Source organism: Nansenia antarctica, assembly GCF_963989245.1.
Source record: "Nansenia antarctica genome assembly, chromosome: 1".
Classification (NCBI taxonomy): domain Eukaryota; kingdom Metazoa; phylum Chordata; class Actinopteri; order Argentiniformes; family Microstomatidae; genus Nansenia; species Nansenia antarctica.
In genome coordinates, this window is record NC_137674.1 from 76,269,325 (window position 1) to 76,289,066 (window position 19,742).

The 19,742-nt window shown below is 41.2% G+C and overlaps 1 protein-coding gene across 1 annotated transcript in view; it reads left to right on the forward strand.

Annotated features, from left to right (window-relative positions):
* The first annotated feature begins 230 nt into the window (after nt 1-230).
* The window catches only part of tead1b (TEA domain family member 1b), a 56,774-nt gene continuing 37,262 nt past the window's right edge, over nt 231-19,742 (forward strand). Inside the window, exons 1-2 of the mRNA XM_080549087.1 lie at nt 231-332; nt 775-901. The gene's annotated coding sequence lies outside the window, so the exon portion shown is untranslated. The remainder of the gene's footprint in view (nt 333-774; nt 902-19,742) is intronic.

The following is a 19,742-nucleotide window of genomic DNA, read 5'->3' on the forward strand; positions in this document are numbered from 1 at the left end:
CCAATTTGAATTCGACGTGTCCTGTGAGGTCATCCTTCAGGGTTTTTTTCTGTCCCTTGTCCCTCCTATCTAGGCTGCCTGTTCGGTTCGGGATGACGCCACCTTTGCTCCGCCCCGATGCAGACTCGCTCTTCGCGTTCATTTCATTCCTCTTCTCATTCCGAGCATTCTTCACATCCCTGTCGGTGCGCTGCCGATTCACGTACACATACCCGGCTGGCCCAGAAACACAAGAATAACTTTACACAGTTTACAAAAACTATAATATCCCACATAAGACAAACAAAGGGGGACGAATTTAATATCAAATAACAATAACGGAGGTGTTTGAGGTAAGTTTCTATGTAGTTAATGATATGCAAAATGGTTGCAGACTATCACTGTTTAGATGAAGTTGCGCCTTTCATTATGAATAATAGGTGATTGTATGATTTAAAATCAGTGGGTTTATTTGTATATTATTCTAAGAAAATATTTAAAGGTATTTGTATTGATGGGATTTTAGGTTGCCGATTCTTGTCGCTGTTGCAACAGGGTGCTTTCACTTTGTCCACTCAGGGTTGTATTCGCCTGACATAGCACGAAAATCTTTGACATTTTTTACATTTTTGTAAAGAAGCCCGACCATACGCCCTATTATATTGCAGTAAGTCCTGTGCATGATGCCCAGGAACTCCTAACAGGATTCCGGATACAATTGGACGTACATTATTTTATGAATGACAATTTTGAACAAGATGACGGATCAAAATGTTGCTGTTTTCTTCTCTATAGTTGGCTCAGCCGGGAGTTGGAGATTTCAGTGGAACATTTTCGGAGCAGTGCAAAAACATTGTGCTGAAAGACTTGTTGCTTCAACACATTTGACGGTCTATTTTCTCAATCGTCCTTTGAAGTCACTGTAAGTAGATATTTTGTTTTTTTCCACGTTTAATGAAATTCCATCAAATTCTTTGCATTCCATTTTCTGGACAATGCCGAAATCGATCCATCTCAGAGGCAAGTCTTTAGTCAATGTTGTCGAAGAGATTAGATATGTCTCTAAAGATAATGTCTCTGTTTAGGTCATCTTGAACAATTGATGATTGTATATTTACTTGAACACAGATTTCCCATGTACCTATATGATAGGGGTTGGGCAATACTTTTAGAGAATAAGACTCATAATGAAGCACAATCTGTTGCATTTTGTAAATAATAAAAAATTGCCATTCAATCATTTTGACAGACTATATGCATAGTTGAGATAGAGGTTGAGAGGTATCAGTTTGGATAGAAAGCTTGTCTACGTTTTCCTTGTTTTCGCTTCTGTTGAAACGTTACAGAGAAAAAAAACGAGTGCTTGCTTACACTTCATTTTTGCAACTCTCAGTGTCCGTTTTGTTTTTAACTGATCATTCCTAACGGATCATTCCCCATATATTAATCTAACTCAGGTGTATTCTGCCTGTTTATTGTTAAAAGTGCTCTATTTTATTATGACATGTTTTACTCTCCCAATACTCCGTGCGATCCGTGTTTTCCATATCCGCCTTTTTCGGGATACATTGTTGCATGCTCAGCTAAAATGGGAAATACTCGCAGGGATGGAGGTAGCTTTAGTGTACCGAGCCCACTTCAATGTGTTACAAAGTTTCACAGCATCCGCAGAAACAGTGATATGATTCCTAAAGACATGGATCCACAATAAGATCAAATCTCAGCAAAGTTGCGTCGTGCTCCATCCTGATCAAGTCTGAAGGACTTTCCAGAAAGCTGTTCAGTTTAACACCACACGCTATTTACAAAGTTCACCATAATGATTTTGTTAATCATACATTACAACATGAATCTGCACCTCTTCGTTTTCAAGCAGGATGTTGCAAAATAAAAGCTCTACTTTTTACTTTGTGTCAATGTAGTCTATTGTTCCGACAATATTTGCTGAAAACATGGAATATATGTTCAGTGTCCTTACTGCCCTCCCTTGAACCAAATACGAAACGTCACCAATCTCATACCGTTAGTTCCCAACTCTGATATGCTTTGAGCAAATATATTTTATACAGTATGTAATTCATTTGTAATATACTTATGTTTTGCTGTTAAGACTCTTAGTAGAAGTCGCAACACGTTCATCAACAAGAGGGAACGTTTGTTGGTAAATATACTGGAGGTAAAACCCATTGGTTTGAACATGTTGCTTTTTCATTAATAACTAAACTAATCTAGTCTGCCTGATGTTTCTCAGTGAACGTTCTCTTCTATGGAGTGGGATTTAGTTTGAAAACAAGTTTCCCTATTGTGTGATTTGGGAAAAGACCTCCCGCCTCCTGTTAATTACTGTCTTATATTTCAATATGACTCCCTTGAAAAGAGGGGCCAGCGAGCCACACTGCCTTATTTGTTGATTCCTCTAACTGGGCTATTATCATTTACTATAGTAAACAGATTGACTTCTACCAGCCTTAACCCCTGACAGGTCATGATGTTGAGAAGTAAATCAGCTTGCTGCAGAGGGGAAAACATCAGGGAGAGCAATAGATGCTTTGTTTTCAGCTTATGCAACAAGTGGACCTGTTGGACACTAGCCTGCATGGCATTTTCAAGTGTAAGAATAGGACATTGTCTTGGCTTGAATTGTATACTTTCGAAAGTGGGCTATGAATTCCTTTTTTCTCCTGATACCATCTGTTGAGCCCCGAGTTTGTGTGAAATTGTTTAGATATTGTATGTATATCTACTGAATATTTAAATGAATTTTTTTACATTTAAAATCAACAACCACTAACCTGAAGTTATATTTCAATCACAACAAAAAGGGTTATTTATCACATCATTTTATTTTATTTATCTAATTAATAACACATTGATAACAGTTGATGACTGAGTCCGAGTACATGATGGAAATTACAGAAACTTGTCGAATGGTGAGACATTTCTTATTATTTTTTTATTAGATTAGATTAGGTTCAACTTTATTGTCATTGCAGAGTACAAGTACCAGACAACAAAATGCAGTTTAGCATCTACCAGAAATGCAAATAGTGATATAAAACATGATAGATATAGGTACAGTATATGGCAAGTACGGTAGTTAGAGGTATATACAGTTATGAGCTATGTACAGTACAATTTTAATCTCTAAGATTAGAAGTACTGCAGGTGTACTGACATGACATTAAATTATACAGATGCAGAATGATGGTATTTTTGGAATGCTTCTCAGAGCTGTGCATTTGACCCTACTTACTGTACCGCTAGTTATAGTATTCATTTAGACAATGTTAATCAGAGATCAGTGTAGGCACTCATTTGGGCACATGCAATTGTCTTTGTTATAGAATGGAGTATTGTAAATGTACCAGGACATGATAAAATAAAAACATGGTCATAAACACTCATAGTACTTTAACATTGTCCAACATGAGTTTCTGTCTCTCCATAAAGTTCGATGAAGGCCACCTCTCACAGATATTGCGATGCAGCCAACTGAATGAATCTTATTTCTTTGGTGGAAATCCCATTGCAGTAATGCTTTGCGCTAAGAATGTGGAAATCTCAGTGCTGAAGGCAAAAGAAGAATGTAGTCTTTCACTTGTGAAATGTGGAGAGAATATGTGAGTGGATTGGGTTACTACTGGGAGCAGAGAGAGACCCCATTGTCTGTCCACCAGTTGTTCAGACCGAGAGCGTGCGCGACTGTTGAACTGCTGAGGGCAAACAACGCTGTTCTCCAACTTGACATCTGGTTGGCTCATTTTCTGCACCTGTAGGGAAAAAATGCAAATATGAACGTTTGTTTCCTGCTTTTACCGCACTGAGATTTCATGCTAATGACCGTTTGTCAAACTTTACTTGTCACTCCACTCCACGGCTTGGCCAGGCTATTGTTATGCCAGCAACTGGTCTATTGGCTAGGGCACCATATGGTTCTTGTATGCTTCAGATAAGATATCTGTCTGCTATTATCTGTAGCATTTTTATATGTTTCATATTTGAGTCACCAACTGTTTTAGAACACACACACACCGCATGCACACAAGCACGCACTCACGCACACGCACGCACTCATACACACACACGCACGCACATGCATGCACACACACACACACACACACACACACACACACACACACACACACACACATGCACACACACACACACACATGCACACACACACACACACACACACACATGCACACACACACACACACACACACACGCACGCACACACACACACACACACACGCACACACACGCACACACACATGCTTGTGCACACACACACATGCACACACACACACACACACACACACACACACGCACACACACACACATACGCACACACACACACACACACACACACACACGCACACACACACACATACACACACGCACACACACATGCTTGTGCACACACACACACACACACACGCACGCACACACACACGCACACACACATACACACATGCTTGTGCACACACAGTGGTTGCATGGCTGTCTTACTTCCAAATTCCTGGCCTTTTTAGGATTCCATTCTTGAATTTTTTACTGAGCATGATAAAGCATTTTGGAGCCCACAACTATGTACCTAGCTCACACCTGCTGTGTTGACTTTAGTTATACTCATGATCTTAAGATCAAGTTCTCCAGTGTGATCCAAAAAAAGAAAACGTCATTACTGTTTTGACTGGATCACTCATGCATGTATAGTTCATCAACAGGTATGGACACACATACACACACACACACACACACACACACACACACACACACACACACAAACACACACACACACACACACACACACACACACACACACACACACACACACACACACACACGGGCATCCTCCTCAGTCACATATAGGCTGCTAGATTCAGCCGGCTGGTTTTCCCCTCTGTGGTCACAGGGCATTGTGAAGGAGCAAACACTACTGGGATGCAGCCCAAAGAAAACATGCACGTCCTGCCTCTGTGATATTCTGCTAAGACATCATTTCCTATTAGAATCCGTCTGTGGTCCAAATGAATTAAGAGTCATTGTAGGAAAAAATTATGCTATGGAAACCATTGGATGTTTGTCAAGCCCCTTGGAGTGTATTGGTTTGGAACAGGGGCTTCTATTCTGTTCAGGCTGGTGCCACATGAAGTCCCTTATTTCGAGGGATAGCAGTAGAAGTTGGCATGGAACAAAATAATGTTCTTTTTCAGCAGGAAAGCTATTCCTGTTCCCCCTCTACATTTGTTGCATTCTTCAAGAAATGGAAACAGCTGTTGGAAATAAAGGCAGAAACTGATCAAAAGCACAATTACACGGCTGCATATATTGTAGGGAATATGTTCTATTTCCTGTGTGATAAGAAATGCCTTGCGGGAATCCAAATGAGACAATGCATTCCTTTATCTATTCCAAAAATAATTGATTAAATGAAGGTGTTTTGTTTTTCTCACTAAAACAAAGGGTATGGAAGAGTATGTACGGTAATATGTGATCTGGATACAGTGTCATTAATTGTCTAATTACACAAGGACATTTAGGAGGGGGAGAGACACATTTAACCAACAGTGTATCTACTGTAACAGTCAGAGAGTATGCCTAATAAAAACATTCTTCTGCTGGGTTTTCGGCTAGGCTTTGGGTGCCCTGAGGTAAACTCTGCTCTAGAAAGAGAATTTTTGAGCATGGTCTGCTGCTCAGCAGTTTCAGCAAGGCCTTAGAGAGGCCTATGGAGAGTGCCACCAAAAAGGAAAAGCTGGCTCAAAGCCACTGACGTCATCTAAGTAAATCTGCCTCAGGACTGAGGCCATAAAATGACTGCCAGCTACTGAGTGCACTTTGGCCTTGTCAACTGCCTCCGCAAGTGCAGTTCACTCTTTCTCCACATGTCGAATTATGACAAACAACGTTGTATATATATCTATCTATCTATCTATATATCTATCTATATATCTATATATGTATATATGTATCTATATATCTATATATCTATATATATATATATATCACACAGGAAATAGAACATATTTCCTACAATATATGCAGCCGTGTAATTGTGCTTTTGATCAGTTTATTTCCAACAGCTGTTTCCATTTCTTGAAGAATGCAACAAATGTAGAGGGGGAACAGGAATAGCTTTCCTGCTGAAAAAGAACATTATATATATATATATATATATTCATTTGTTTATCCTCTTTAGCATTTTACTATTGTAGACCTATAGATAAATAACATTTCAAAAGGACCAATCAGACCTTTTCTCTAGTTAGGCCTATATGAATAAAATAAATCAGATTGTAAAAGCATTGTACTGTGATACTGTTGCAAAACAAATTTGAGAAAAATAAAGATTACAGAGAACCAGAAACTGTAAGAGCTTTCCTGGCCTTAGAAGTAAAGAAGCTGCTGTTTCAGCACTTTACAATTATAGCCTCATAATTCATACCACATGGGAGCCTCAGTCAGCTTCTCAGGAAAGAAAATAATCTAGATACAAGTTGTCTTAATCACCTCTTATTAAACCGTAATGATTCAGGAGTTATTGGGACCTTGTTACTAGTAGAACCTCTCCTACTTTCTCACTCCCCTAACTCATCTCTTAATGGAAAAAATAAACTTGTTGAAATGAGCTAACCCGTGACCAGACACACATGAAAAGCAATATCTAATCCATGAATCATTAGATGAGTCAGTTCCTGAAACCGCTATAAACCTTCTAGTTCTTGGCCACAGTAGAAAGCAGGAAATCCAGGCTTCAATAACTTCCTTTCCCAGTGCTGGCTATGGTAGTGGCCATGGTTTTAGAGCACGTTGCTCCCCACTAGCAGCAATAGGAAGATGTAGCGCTCGTGGAACAAAGGCCCTCAGTCACTTCATTTACTGAAACTGTTCATAATTTGTGGTCTGTATTCAAATGTGGGCTGTCCAGGCTTTCTGGCACCATATTCCCCCCGTCCTCTCTTGTAATAAATCCCTACGAGCCCTTTCATTAATGGCTGCTGTATTGTTATCATGGCCGACAGAGATCAGGCAGGCTTTCTGTGCCCTGAAGCTGCCCTGGATTCAGCTGAGGCAGGGGTAGACTTGGGATTGCTCCCGCAGCATTAGTATGCAGACTGCGGCCAGCGAATGAGTTTGAACTCTCCCTACCTGAGGCACCGCATTTCTTGGGTTTATTTTTTTTGGACTCACTTCACTTCAGTTTAGTGTGGACCGTATGTAAATCATACGCTGGGAGAGCTAGGGATGCGTAATATGATTACACCTCATAAACAGTTTAACTGCTCCATCAGAGGACAATATGTCTTGCTTTGGTCTATTTGTTTTGGATGCATGCTGGACGTGGCTGAGGATGACAGCAATACCTGTCCTCAGAATGTTGCCTGTCACCAGAGGTGGAAAGCAACAAATTACAATTAATCTATTTCTTTTTTTTCAAGGAATTGTGCTTTTTAAAAGAAGCTTTTAATGTCAATACTTTTACTTGTGCAGCCTTTGATTGAAGCATTGTACTTCACTGTTTTATTTCCAACAATTGTTACTTGGGTACAAACATTTTCAGACACTGCGCTTTCTGCTCTCACTTGCTGGCTCTCTGCTCGCCTTAAGATGAGCTATCGCTAGGACACGGTCCATCTGAGTCCCCTGTCGTACCGGGCGGACAGAGTTGTCCCCGCTGAGCATTGTCATCTGCCTACTCCGCCCACTCCGCCACGCATACTCCACCAACCCGCCCTATTTGACCCACCTGCCACCTGACTCCATTTATTAAGAAGGAAGCCTGAGTGAAAGGCACCCTTCAAACTTTGTCGCACCAGGTTGGCAACAACGTGTTCACGCTGCCTCCAACCTCCCGCTGCCTCCAACCTCCAGCTGATAGAATAAACGAGGGAACAGAGAAAAGAACACTTGTAGTGTGTTCAGGTAAAGACCAGAAGCTTAGGAAGACAAGCTTAGTATTTCAGCAATACGGTTGTGCTGGATGTCTGGTGAATGACAGGTGCTTTCCATCAATGTTTGACAAAACAATGCTAGTTGAACAACACAAATCACTACTAATCTTGCTAACTAGCACAGCTGGCAGATGAGATCAAAAATGTACTGTTAGCAAAAAGGATTGTCAGGAGCCAGGAGGACAGAAACAGGTAGAACAGGATGAAGCAAGAACAGAGGTCGGCTATATTACACCATTTTATTTCTATGCATTACACAACATATGATGGTGAATGATTCATCTACCATCTCACACCCCTCATCATCCAATAGAGCAGCATCAAGGAGGGTGACACCAAGAGGCTGAAAAAGCTTATTAGGAAAGCTGGTTCTGTCCTCTGTGTCACCCTGGACACAGTAGAAGAGGTAGCCAAGAGGAGGATGAGAACCAAACTCCTGGCCATCATGAGCAATTCCTCCCATCCCCTGCATCTGTGGCATAGCAGAAAAGTTCCTTAAGCAACAGACTACTACAACCACGTTGCACTAAGGAGCGCTATAGGAGATCTTTTCTGCCTGCCGCAATAACACTGTACAACTCCTCTGGCTGGCTCGATCTGGGTGACCAGAGTCAAGTTGGAGGATGTTTAACATTACTTACTGTATATAAGGTCCCAAATGCCCCATCTATCTATCTACCTATCTATCTATTAAATATCCTTATTTTAAACTTTAGTTTCTACATACAGATAGGCCCTAGGAAAATCTAAAAGGACTGTCAGTCACTGCATTCATTTCTCTGTTATTATTGTGTGTGGTGTTCAATGACACAGCTTAGGTAATATAGGAACATGGAGGTTCCATTTTTTAAGGTAAATGTTTTTTTGTTTTGTTTTCACGAAAAAAGGTAATATACTTTTACTCTGTTATAAGATACTCGTTTTTACTCTCACTTTGCTGGACTACAACTTTTATTTCTACTGAAGTACATTTTCACTAAAGTAACTACTTCTGCTTGTGTCAGCTTTTTCACTTTTAAGCCACAAAATGTTCTCAAAGAGCTAGTTTTTAGTTCTGTCCTATATATTTTTTATATAAAGGTAATTAATTAAATGAAGTGATTAGATTTTCCCTGATGTTTATTAGCAATGTGAGCCTAAACGTAATAGTTTCTCTCAATATTTGTGTCTGTGGACTTGAAATTAATTAAAGCTTTGTACCAAAGTTGGGTAGAGAAATTCAGTAGGAAGAACATCTAAGAGTAGAATACAGTGTAGAGTCTCTGACCATTTCGGCTGCGCTTTTGTTTGATCCACTGGCACTGTCAGATTTATACAATGTTTGTTTCATACAGTGACTCAATATGTACTTACCATGCTGGGTCAACAAGGAATTTTCTCTATCAAATTACCTTGGAGCTGCATGGGGACAACGTGTCACATCTGGCCAAGCTCCCCTTTAAGTACCAATAAACTGGACAGCATCCGCCACACAATGAACAGCAAACAAAATAGTTTCTCGAAAATTCCATTTGACCTTTTCGCCGGTAGCACCTAGGAGGGGGAGGCTGCTTTATGGCAGATGGAGGACTGAACAGACGTGGTACGAGAGGAGAGGTGAGGGAAGGCGATAAAAGGAGGGAAGAGGTGAGGAGGGGACAGGAAAGGAGGGGGAGGTAGAAGATAGGGTAGGAGGGTGAAGAAGCTGGATGCAGATAGTGGCCTTCATGCTTCAACACGGTGGTTTGGTTTTGCCCATCTGGGAACACGTGTCCTGAGTCCAGCTCCCAACCTCCCCAACCGAAGTCCAGCCGCCAGCCCTCTCTTCTCTTCTCTTCTCTTCTCTTCTCTTCTCTTCTCTTCTCTTCTCTTCTCTTCTCTCATAACTGTCAGGGGATCCTTATCTGATGGACTTTTATTCACAGATTTAATTTCCTGAGCTTTATATTCCATCTTTGCTCTCCTCCATTGTGTAATGTGAGCATGTGCAGACGCTGGAATGCACTGCATATTTGTGACAGCAAGCAAGAAACATTTCGCCAAATCGAATGTAGTCATTCATATGGTTGGACGGGGCACGTTTTATCTTCTTTATTCTCTGAAGTCAGGAATAGATCAGATATCAAAGATTGATGCCGTGTTTTGGTAGATTAATAGCGTCTATTCTAAATGGCATTGTCAGTGAAAGAGAGGCTGAAAGAAAGCCTTCTGCAGTTGATGTGATCTGTCCAAGCGGAGTGCTGTACTCTAGGTGCTACTACCTGATTCTGATCCGTTGTCTGAGGCAGGTGGGGAGAGCTGCTTTGACAGCGCCTGTAAATCAATCCCATTCTCTGGCGAGCAGAGATTGATCCCCGAGCGGCTCGGTTGGGTCTGTGCTGGCTGGGCGGCAGGCGGCCGGCTCCAGGCCTCCGATTTGAGTGGGATATTATCAGACGGATTCACTGCACCCTAGCCTGCTGGTTTAAAGAGGCATGAAATAAACGCTCGCCTCTTGCCAATAACAGAGGGGGCATTAGCCAGCCAGCTCCTCTGTTGGACCTTTTGCACCCTGCATTGGGGAGATTGGTACTGAAAATCTTGTTCATTCATTCACCAGGACTATGCCCAGGAGATGTATTCATGGAACCTGAGGGAAAATCCAATACAAAGCAGATCAATCGGTTTGTCTTGTGTACGACGGCTAGGAATTCTCATGTACAGTAGTTTATTGACACAGACTGTTTGGAAATGCTTCCATAATGACTCTGGTAATTAGTTGGAATTAGTTAGTTCCCTCCCGTATCAGCCTCCCCATGTTCCTATACTAAATGTTTAAAGGGGGAATCTGGAATTCAAACAATAACAAAGGGTTCTCCCCGCCACTTTTATTTAATAAACAGCTGAGAGATGTGGCTGGACCAATGAACATCTGGAATACATTATTAGATGTATTAGAGTACAAATACCAGACAACAAAAAGCAATAATACATGATGTGATATAAAACATGATAGTGAGGTATATACAGGAGATGGATTTGCTATTTAAGCTATGTACAGTTAGAGATATGGATGCAAGGACTGACCACCCATGAGGTCAAAATGGTAGTTTGTACCATGTTTCTAAGCTAGTCTGTTATAAACATGGATAGTCTGTTATTAAACAATAGCATTGTTTACAAACAATGGAATAAAGCAAGTTTATACTGTATTTGGGGTTCTGCTGGGGTAAGACAGTTGATAAGTTAAGTCTTCAAGAATCAATGTCTATATATCAATTATTATGAAGTAAAAGTGAAAGATGTACAAATCCTAGATTTCCCCTTCCAAGCTCAGAAAAGAAATGATATGCCAATAGGACATAAGGTTATGGTTTGTACAAAGCCTTTGTTGAGAACTGATAGATAAGTGGTGTCCTGAAAGATGTCGCAACGTAAATCGATAAAATGAAAAGAGAATCTCTAAATTGTTTATATTCTATTTCTGTGTAAGTTTCATATTGTACAAAAAAGTATTCAGAAAACTATTCCGCTGGCCATTTCTAATGCATGCCATTCCGGTGATAATTAATGTGTTGCTGATTACACAAACTGTAAATGGAATCTCACTTATTTTCCATCATCGTAGATATGCATAATAGAATACCTTGGATACCTTTTGTTCCAAAAATGAAGGCTTCGGAATACTTTCAACATGACTGAAATAATGAACCAAAAGGCCACAGAGTGTGTGCCTCTAAAAACACCCAGCGAACATTGAGTTTTGTAATCACATGGTAATTATAGTTATCCACAGTGTGGCCCTAACTACTATGGGTCATTATGGGATGTGCAAAAGCCATTCACAGAATCATTATTGCACCCCCTGAGATAACAGCACAAAAGGACTCCACAGGGAAAATTACATTTGAGACCTCTCATCTGCTATTTCATTACCCTGTTCTGTTCTGATGGGTGAAATGGGTTCTCTTAATTTAAGGAGCTGGATTCCAGCTTAGCGTGAACAAGAGTGGTTTATGTAATCTGCCGATAAGTGTCATCTCCCATAATGCCATGTCACACAGCTATGGCCCATCCTCGCCAGTAGCATTCACTTGTTGCCCACCGTTTCCCCAGCTTTTATCTGGCTAATAACAGCATTTCCATGGTGCGGACCTCTGGGAGATTGGGGTATGCAATTATCTGTTAAGGCTTCAAGTGTTTCTACAGGTGACATTCCTACCTCTCTCTCTCTCTCTAGCTGATAATTAGTGTTCAGATTCTCAGACACTAGGAGACCAGCTCAATAGGAGCTGCATCGCTGGGCGGACGAACCTGGCATACAGCGCAGTGGGATCTGACTGGTGATGGGGAGGATGGTGCTGAGGAGAGGAGACATTATTGGGGACAGTGATGGAGATATTTGTTTTTGGCAACAAAGTATTCTATTGTTTTTACCATCATCTTGAGTGTGTGGAACTCAAAAGTATCTTTGAAGGAGGTGTGGAGAGATTTATAGTGGATAAGGGACATGATAGAAAGATCAACATTTTCTGTAAAAGCTCATTAAAGAACAACGATTCCAATTCCTAACCATCTTCAAAATGTCGCATTTTATTGGCAAAAACATTATCTCCCTCCTGAAAGTGTCAGTAATCTCCCAGTTTGTTATTGTAGGGTTTTTGATAACAAAAACCCAAGGTAACACGGACATGGTGTCCTGAGGATGTGTTGCATCTATGAGCTGGAGTCAGAGGAATTAACAAGCAGCCAGGCCTGGTCCATGGCAGGCTCGTGATGGGGTGATAATGATTCCCGCTACATTAGAGTCCACTCCTGGGGAATAAAAGAACACGGAACCCACATACTGGAGCAGAAAGAGCACACTCACTGCTGCACAAAACATGCACACAGACTCTCACACACATATGAGCCATAGAAATGCAGTGTCCGCGTCTGTGTGTGTGTCTGTGTGTGTGTGTGTGTGTGTGTGTGTGTGTGTGTGTGTGTGTGTGTGTGTGTGTGTGTGTGTGTGTGTGTGTGTGTGTGCGGGTCTGGTTAAAAAGTCCTCAAATCCTCATGGTCATTTTTTTTTCTGATTATGAAAGTGCAGATTGTAAGCTTTCAAATGATGTGTCATACATTGAACTCCGTAGTTGAAGAAGATATGCTTATTTCAATGTTGGTCCACCTCAAACCAAATAGTGGAGAAACGTGCTCTGAATCAAAACACAGGCAAAACAGCTGCTAGTATGCTAGCTCTATATAGCAACATCACTACGAACGTCTAACTGCATGTTTAGCACATCACAACATGCTGATAGAACATCAACATGCTAAAAACATATAACTACACATAATAAGATGATCACTCAGTCCTTGCTTTTGAACACGTCCTAAAACATACGTTTGTCATGTATCACTAACCCAGTAGCCTATGGCAGATGATACAGTGAATCCAATTCACAAATGTAGTGAAGTATTTAGTGATCCTAAAACTGTTGTTTGTTATATCGAGTGGGCTCTTCAACACTTCTATATATTACTTTCGTAATATGCAAAAAAATGGAAGACATATTTAAAAGAAGAAAAAAAGAAGCTTTTGAACAAGTTGAGAATTGCCGACATGCGCCCCTTTTTAAAAGACTGTCACATTTGGGTTTCAGGTCAGTTAAATTGGATTAACTTCTTATGGAATAGTAGTATACTAAAGATTTTTGAATGCAATAACCGTATAAATATATTATTATATTTAATAATCTTAAGCAATTCGCTTATTTACAAGGAGCTCTCTTTAAATTGTGTGTAAAACAACTGTCGTGTTTTTACGGGACATGAAAATTATGACAGCGTGCCAGATAGGGCTTGGCATGTTTACCTGGCTCGTACAGCACTGACATCATCGTATCGAGGTGTTTTTTATTGGCCCCAAATGTCATCCTTCTTTTTCTTTTTTTCTTTTAAACCTAACAACGACATACAGTCATGGTATTGAATTCTGTAGTCCAAATGTCAGATAACCTTCATAATTCTGTATATAATTCTTAGCTAAACTTGTTAAGACACTGTGATGCCTATTTCACTTGAATTCTTTTTTTATTCATCTTTTCACAGATGGGTTTTCGTCAGATAAATGACCTTGGGAGAGATAACGAGATGTAATATTGCCCTGAAGGGAGAGTCTATGATGTTGTGAATAGCCTTTGGAAGTAACTACCCGTGCTGTTAAAATAGGCTTTGTATTTGGATGGCACTGTATGCTTGTGGAGTTATGTCAAGAGATATGTTTTGGACAGTCCACTGCATAAGAGGATGAAACATATTAATTATGGTTAACATGGCACACAATATATTGTTAACAATGGTAATAATGGTATTTGTCTATGTGACCGCTCCCAGACGGCTACTACAACTCCTAGTGGAAACATCACTCTCTATCCCCCCCCCCCCCCCCCCCTCCCCTCTGTTTCTCTCTCTGTCGCTCTAACTCTCTCTGGTGTAATGGATGGGTCACATCAGTGCCTTATCATCCAACCAGAACAGACACCAGAAATACTGCCATCAAACAATAGCCACGTGGTGTATCCAGTTAAGCTTCCATCGGTTTTTACCAATCCAAATCCCCAATCCTGGAGCTGTGTGTGTGTACGCGCATGTGTATGTGTGTGTGTATCTCTGTGTGTATGTGTGTGTGTGTGTGTGTGTGTGTGTGTGTGTGTGCGTGTGTGTATCTGTGTGTGTGTGTGTGTGTGCAGAAGGCCATGAGTTGTGAAAGAGGCGTGTAGAGGCACATCCTGGCTGCATTGAGTATAGAGGCTTGTCAGAGAGTGGATGCGCCTCTGGAGAACCTGGGAACACACACACCCATCCACCCACACACACACACGCACACACACACGCACACACACACACATGCACACACACACACACACACACACACGCACACACACACACACACACACACACACACACACACACACACACACACACACACACAGTGAAGTTCAGCTCTTTTGTGTGTAGATACAGTACCTCCAGGGATTATTTGGCAACAACAAACTTCTCTTCTCTGGAGACTTCCTTGCCAAGTAGGTTGCATAACTGTAGATGACCTATTGACCTTCTCTATGGTATTATGACCACATTAATAAATCACATTATGAACCATGGACTGGGTTTTGACCATAGACCCGTTAACCTGCAGTATTTAGGTTATTGTAGCTTTAAGTGGTCCTTGCAGATTCACAATTTTATTATTTCATCATAACCAAGGTTGTTTAATCATGCAGCGGGAGTGGCACTTGTCACACAGGCTTTTGTTTAGGAATTAACATCACTGGTCCGCACTGAAAAAGGAGAGTTTGGCTACGGTTTCTTTCAATTCTTTCATTTATCCACCCAAAAAGAGACTTTGTTTTTTTACCTTGAATATAGTAATGTATGACTGGAACAGTTGGGTGTAGGTGAGTCGGGAATTTGATTTGGGTTTTTACAACAATATTTTGAGCTGTAATAACTCACAGGAAACGATGTTCTCTACCTGCTGGAGTTTGCAGCTGTTTGTATTGTTTGATCATTTTTGTCCCATTATGGTGTAATGTTTTAATGGAAGCATATAGAGAAGCTCCTACCTAGCCCACTGTCAAATTACAGCCAAAGTGCATTTTATTAAACCCCTTTCTGCTTTCTGTAGGCATGCTGTATGCCAGCTAATGCTTTTATACGTACCTAGCTGTATTATATTAATAGAACATTTATAAAGAAAAAAACATCTATTTTCTACATTTGTAATTACCCCCTAGTTTGTGCATAGAAGAAAAGAGGTGTGTAGGGATGGTGATGGTCTGTAGCCTGTAGTCTACTCTGGAAGAGAAGGTCTGTAGTCTACTCTGGAAGAGAAGGTCTGTAGTCTACTCTGGAAGAGAAGGTCTGTAGTCTACTCTGGAAGAGAAGGTCTGTAGTCTACTCTGGAAGAGAAGGTCTGTAGTCTACTCTGGAATAGAGGGTCTGTAGTCTACTCTGGAAGAGAAGGTCTGTAGTCTACTCTGGAAGAGAAGGTCTGTAGTCTACTCTGGAAGAGAAGGTCTGTAGTCTACTCTGGAATAGAGGGTCTGTAGTCTACTCTGGAAGAGAAGGTCTGTAGTCTACTCTGGAATAGTGGGTCTGTAGTCTTCTCTGGAAGAGAAGGTCTGTAGTCTACTCTGGAAGAGAAGGTCTGTAGTCTACTCTGGAATAGTGGGTCTGTAGTCTACTCTGGAATAGTGGGTCTGTAGTCTACTCTGGAAGAGAAGGTCTGTAGTCTACTCTGTAATAGTGGGTCTGTAGTCTACTCTGAGGAATGTAGCCTTGTTCTGCTCTGAGCTCGGTTGAAAATGCTTTCCCTTTTGCTTTGGCGATGAAGTGTAGCTACAGTATATTGTTGCATGACTAATCTTTCTCTCCCTTCCCATCTGCCACAGAGGCTTGGGCAAACAACACCACTACAGCATCATCTGGAGACATATTACTGTAATCACAACACTCGTCTCCTGCCTGCTCCACCCCTCCCCCCCCCCCCCCCCCCACCCCAAAGCAAAGCCAGTTCAGCATAGCATACCTGTTATGGCTAAAGCTTCGCAGCACATTCTCTTCTCTGTTCATATGTGTGTAAGGCTTGGTGACATAGATTAAGTATTAGAGACACACTTGTCTGATATCCCTTAAGTCATTCTTAACAACAAACATTTTCCTGGCCTGAGGTGTGTTTAGGTCTCACTCAATTTAACTCCATTAACTCCACTGGTGAATTTCATATGAGTTCCTTGCCTTTCATTAGTCAATAGGAGATGGGTGTCAATGGGTTATTTGTGTAGTGTTTTAGGAAGACAGTCTTGGCAAACAGCCTTATTGGACACTCACAGGAAAGAGAAATGTTTTCTGAAAACATGTCCCCTCTGTTTGTTTCTCCATTTAGACAGGAGATGTGACAATTCACAGCTGAGTGAGTAAATTATTTGGAGGACGTTCATTACTGTATATGAATAAGCCTCTGTAAGGCCGGGCCCACTTATAGTCAGGAGAGTTAAATGTCATTCACTCACGATATTCATCTTGTCCTTCTTACGATATATAAAAAAATCTGCTCGCTTGAATTTCTATTTCTTCTCTAATGATGATTTCATCTAGCTCAAAATGGCAAGAAAAAACCCCCCGACTGGCTTGTTACATCAGGTGAAGAATGAAATAAAAGGTTATCAGTAATTGAAACATAAAGCTTTTGGACATCGTACTCAGTGAGTTAACCTGACCTCGTTCTCCTTTAGAACAGACAAGGAAACCATCGTCAGCTCGGAGGCACAATTGATCTGGTTTAAGAGAAGTGCTCTCCCGAGAGACGTTACTTATGAAATAGTGGCAGAAGTAAATTATTGAAGTAGATTTATCGCAGAGCAAGTGAGTGCAGAATGACTTGAGCCATGTTCTGTGATCAAGCTGTTTTAAGACTATTGATTTTTCAGATGGTTCTCTCCAACACATGTTCAGGTTAATAGACTACAGTGGTGTAATGACAGTGTTAGGTTAAAGTCATTAATACAGCAGACAGACACTAGAGCTTTTTGTTGTGGTTTCTTTATAAGGACAAAAACACTTCAGTTTACACCCATAAAAAGGCATTGTATGTAACAATTATGAGACGAGAAATGTCATCATTAGGAGGATTGTGTAAAATCAGAACACATTTGTAAATATTGACAATTGCGAGTAAATGCCAAGTTAATGTTTATCTGGATCTAGCAATCATCCTGTCTGCTGTACAATATGGATGCTTCTATTGGCTGGGAGGAGGGCACTTGATCCCCTGTGCTGCCGGTGTCTTTTGAAGTCTTTGTGATTACATGGCATAGAGTGTGTACCGCTGTTACCCCCCCCCCCACCCACCCACCCACACACACATCCACCCCCACCCTCTTTCAGTCTAATCCTACAGCAGATGCTTTTGCACACCATCCTCAGATATGGAGGGAGGGATGAGGAAAAGGCTTACAGTGGTTTTGATAACAAAACTAATTAAAATAGTTCCACTCTCCTGTAGTGATTTGATTAGGCCTGCTAGGTTCAATTTCACTACATTTATGTACACGTCGTGTTATATATCACCCTGTGAAACCCACCCAAACATTTAGCCTAAGAGGACAAATATTTTTCCGGCTGTATTTTTTGATGTTGCAATATGATATGCAGGGGATTTGTGTAGCCCTGCCCTAGTGGTCAATTTTAGCTGTGGTTGAGTGCACAGTTTGTGTTTTGTTGTGGGACAGGGGGGTGGGGTGGAGGGTTCAATAATTCATGGCGCGCTTCACCGTTACAGTATTAATTTCCTGGAGTGATGCGTCAGGGGAAACCACCTGTAGAATAGAAAGGAAACATCAGCCTGATTGTTGTTGTTGTTGTTGTTGTTGTTGTTGTTGTTGTTGTTGTTTGGAGGGAAATAGTCAGCCTGCTAACCCTAACCCTAACCCAGGGAAAAACAGACATATGTGTGTATCCACAGATGTGTGTATCTAATAAGTGCAAAACTAAAATGAAATAATACCATAATGCTCAATATTGTTTGGTTCTTGTTGACGTTGAAGAAGGGGAGAAATCTTAATACAAGGTGGTAGTGACTATAACACTCCCATCATGTCCATGGGCATGCTGGAAGTGATTACCATGCTGGAAGTTCATTATTCAGTCTGGGTCTGTGGAGGGGGGGGGAGCAGGGCTGGAGAAAAAGCCCAGGCCATTTAGTGGTGGAAATGGGAGTTTTTCCCCTCCCTCATCAGTCTGTGAGTTAGTTCTGCAGTGTCAGCAGTCAGCATACAAAAACGGAATTCAGTAAAAGCTCTCTCTCTCTCTCCCTCTCTCTCTCTCTCTCTCCCTCTCTCTCCACTCTCTGGGAGTTTTTTTTTCTTTTTTTCCAACAGCTTGCTCCCCATCCCCCCTCTCTCCCTCTTCTCTCCCCCATTCTCTCCCCCCTCATGAACCGACATTCTAGAAGAAACATATGCTGCTAGTCCCACTTCACAACAGCTTGTGCAGCTTGAATAGGATCTTGCCTAGAGAGGAAGCGGTTGTCTGGAGGGAGAGGGGAGGATAGGGAGGGAGACGCTGGAGAGGAGAGGAGGGGTGGTTGTTGTAACGGACAGAGAGAAGGACTGCAACCATATCCACCAAATCAACCAGTTGGACACATTTTTACCTTTAAGAATCGAACTCAACATATCTTCCTCCCCCATAAATGTACAATATTAGTATATCCACATGCTCTTAGGAGTTGCTTTTCAGACAACAGGTTTAATTGTTTATGGGTGACTACTTTTTCTGTATAGGTACTTGACTGTCTCTAATTTAAATGTGATTTCCTCCTACTTTGCTCACAGTCTAGCAGTTGGGATGAGTTTTTAATGGGATTCTAATTCAAAACATGTTGTTTACACAGCACATGAATACAAAGGAAATGTGTAGATCTTACAATGTCTTAAATGTCAACGTCTTTTTGTATGCCTGGGGAATTCAGGATGTGGAAAACAGACTCTTTCCTTGAATAAAGAGGACAGGGGAAGTGGAAGTGTTGTAGTCCGCGGTGAATGTCCTACAAGATCATGGGAGTCAATTTAAATGAAGAATGTTCAGTGGTACTTGGAAGATAAGACCTATTATTCAAAAGGACTCAGAACATTTTGTTTTACATAATTACATACTGCAATCATAAAGCCTCCTCCAAAACTGTACCTTCTGGCAAAGTAGATCAACTCAACAACTCCCTGGCCGAGAATATTCGACAGTTCTACCCCCCCCCCCCCTCGCTCGCGTATTGTGTTGTGCAGTGGGCACCAGCAGTGTGTGGTG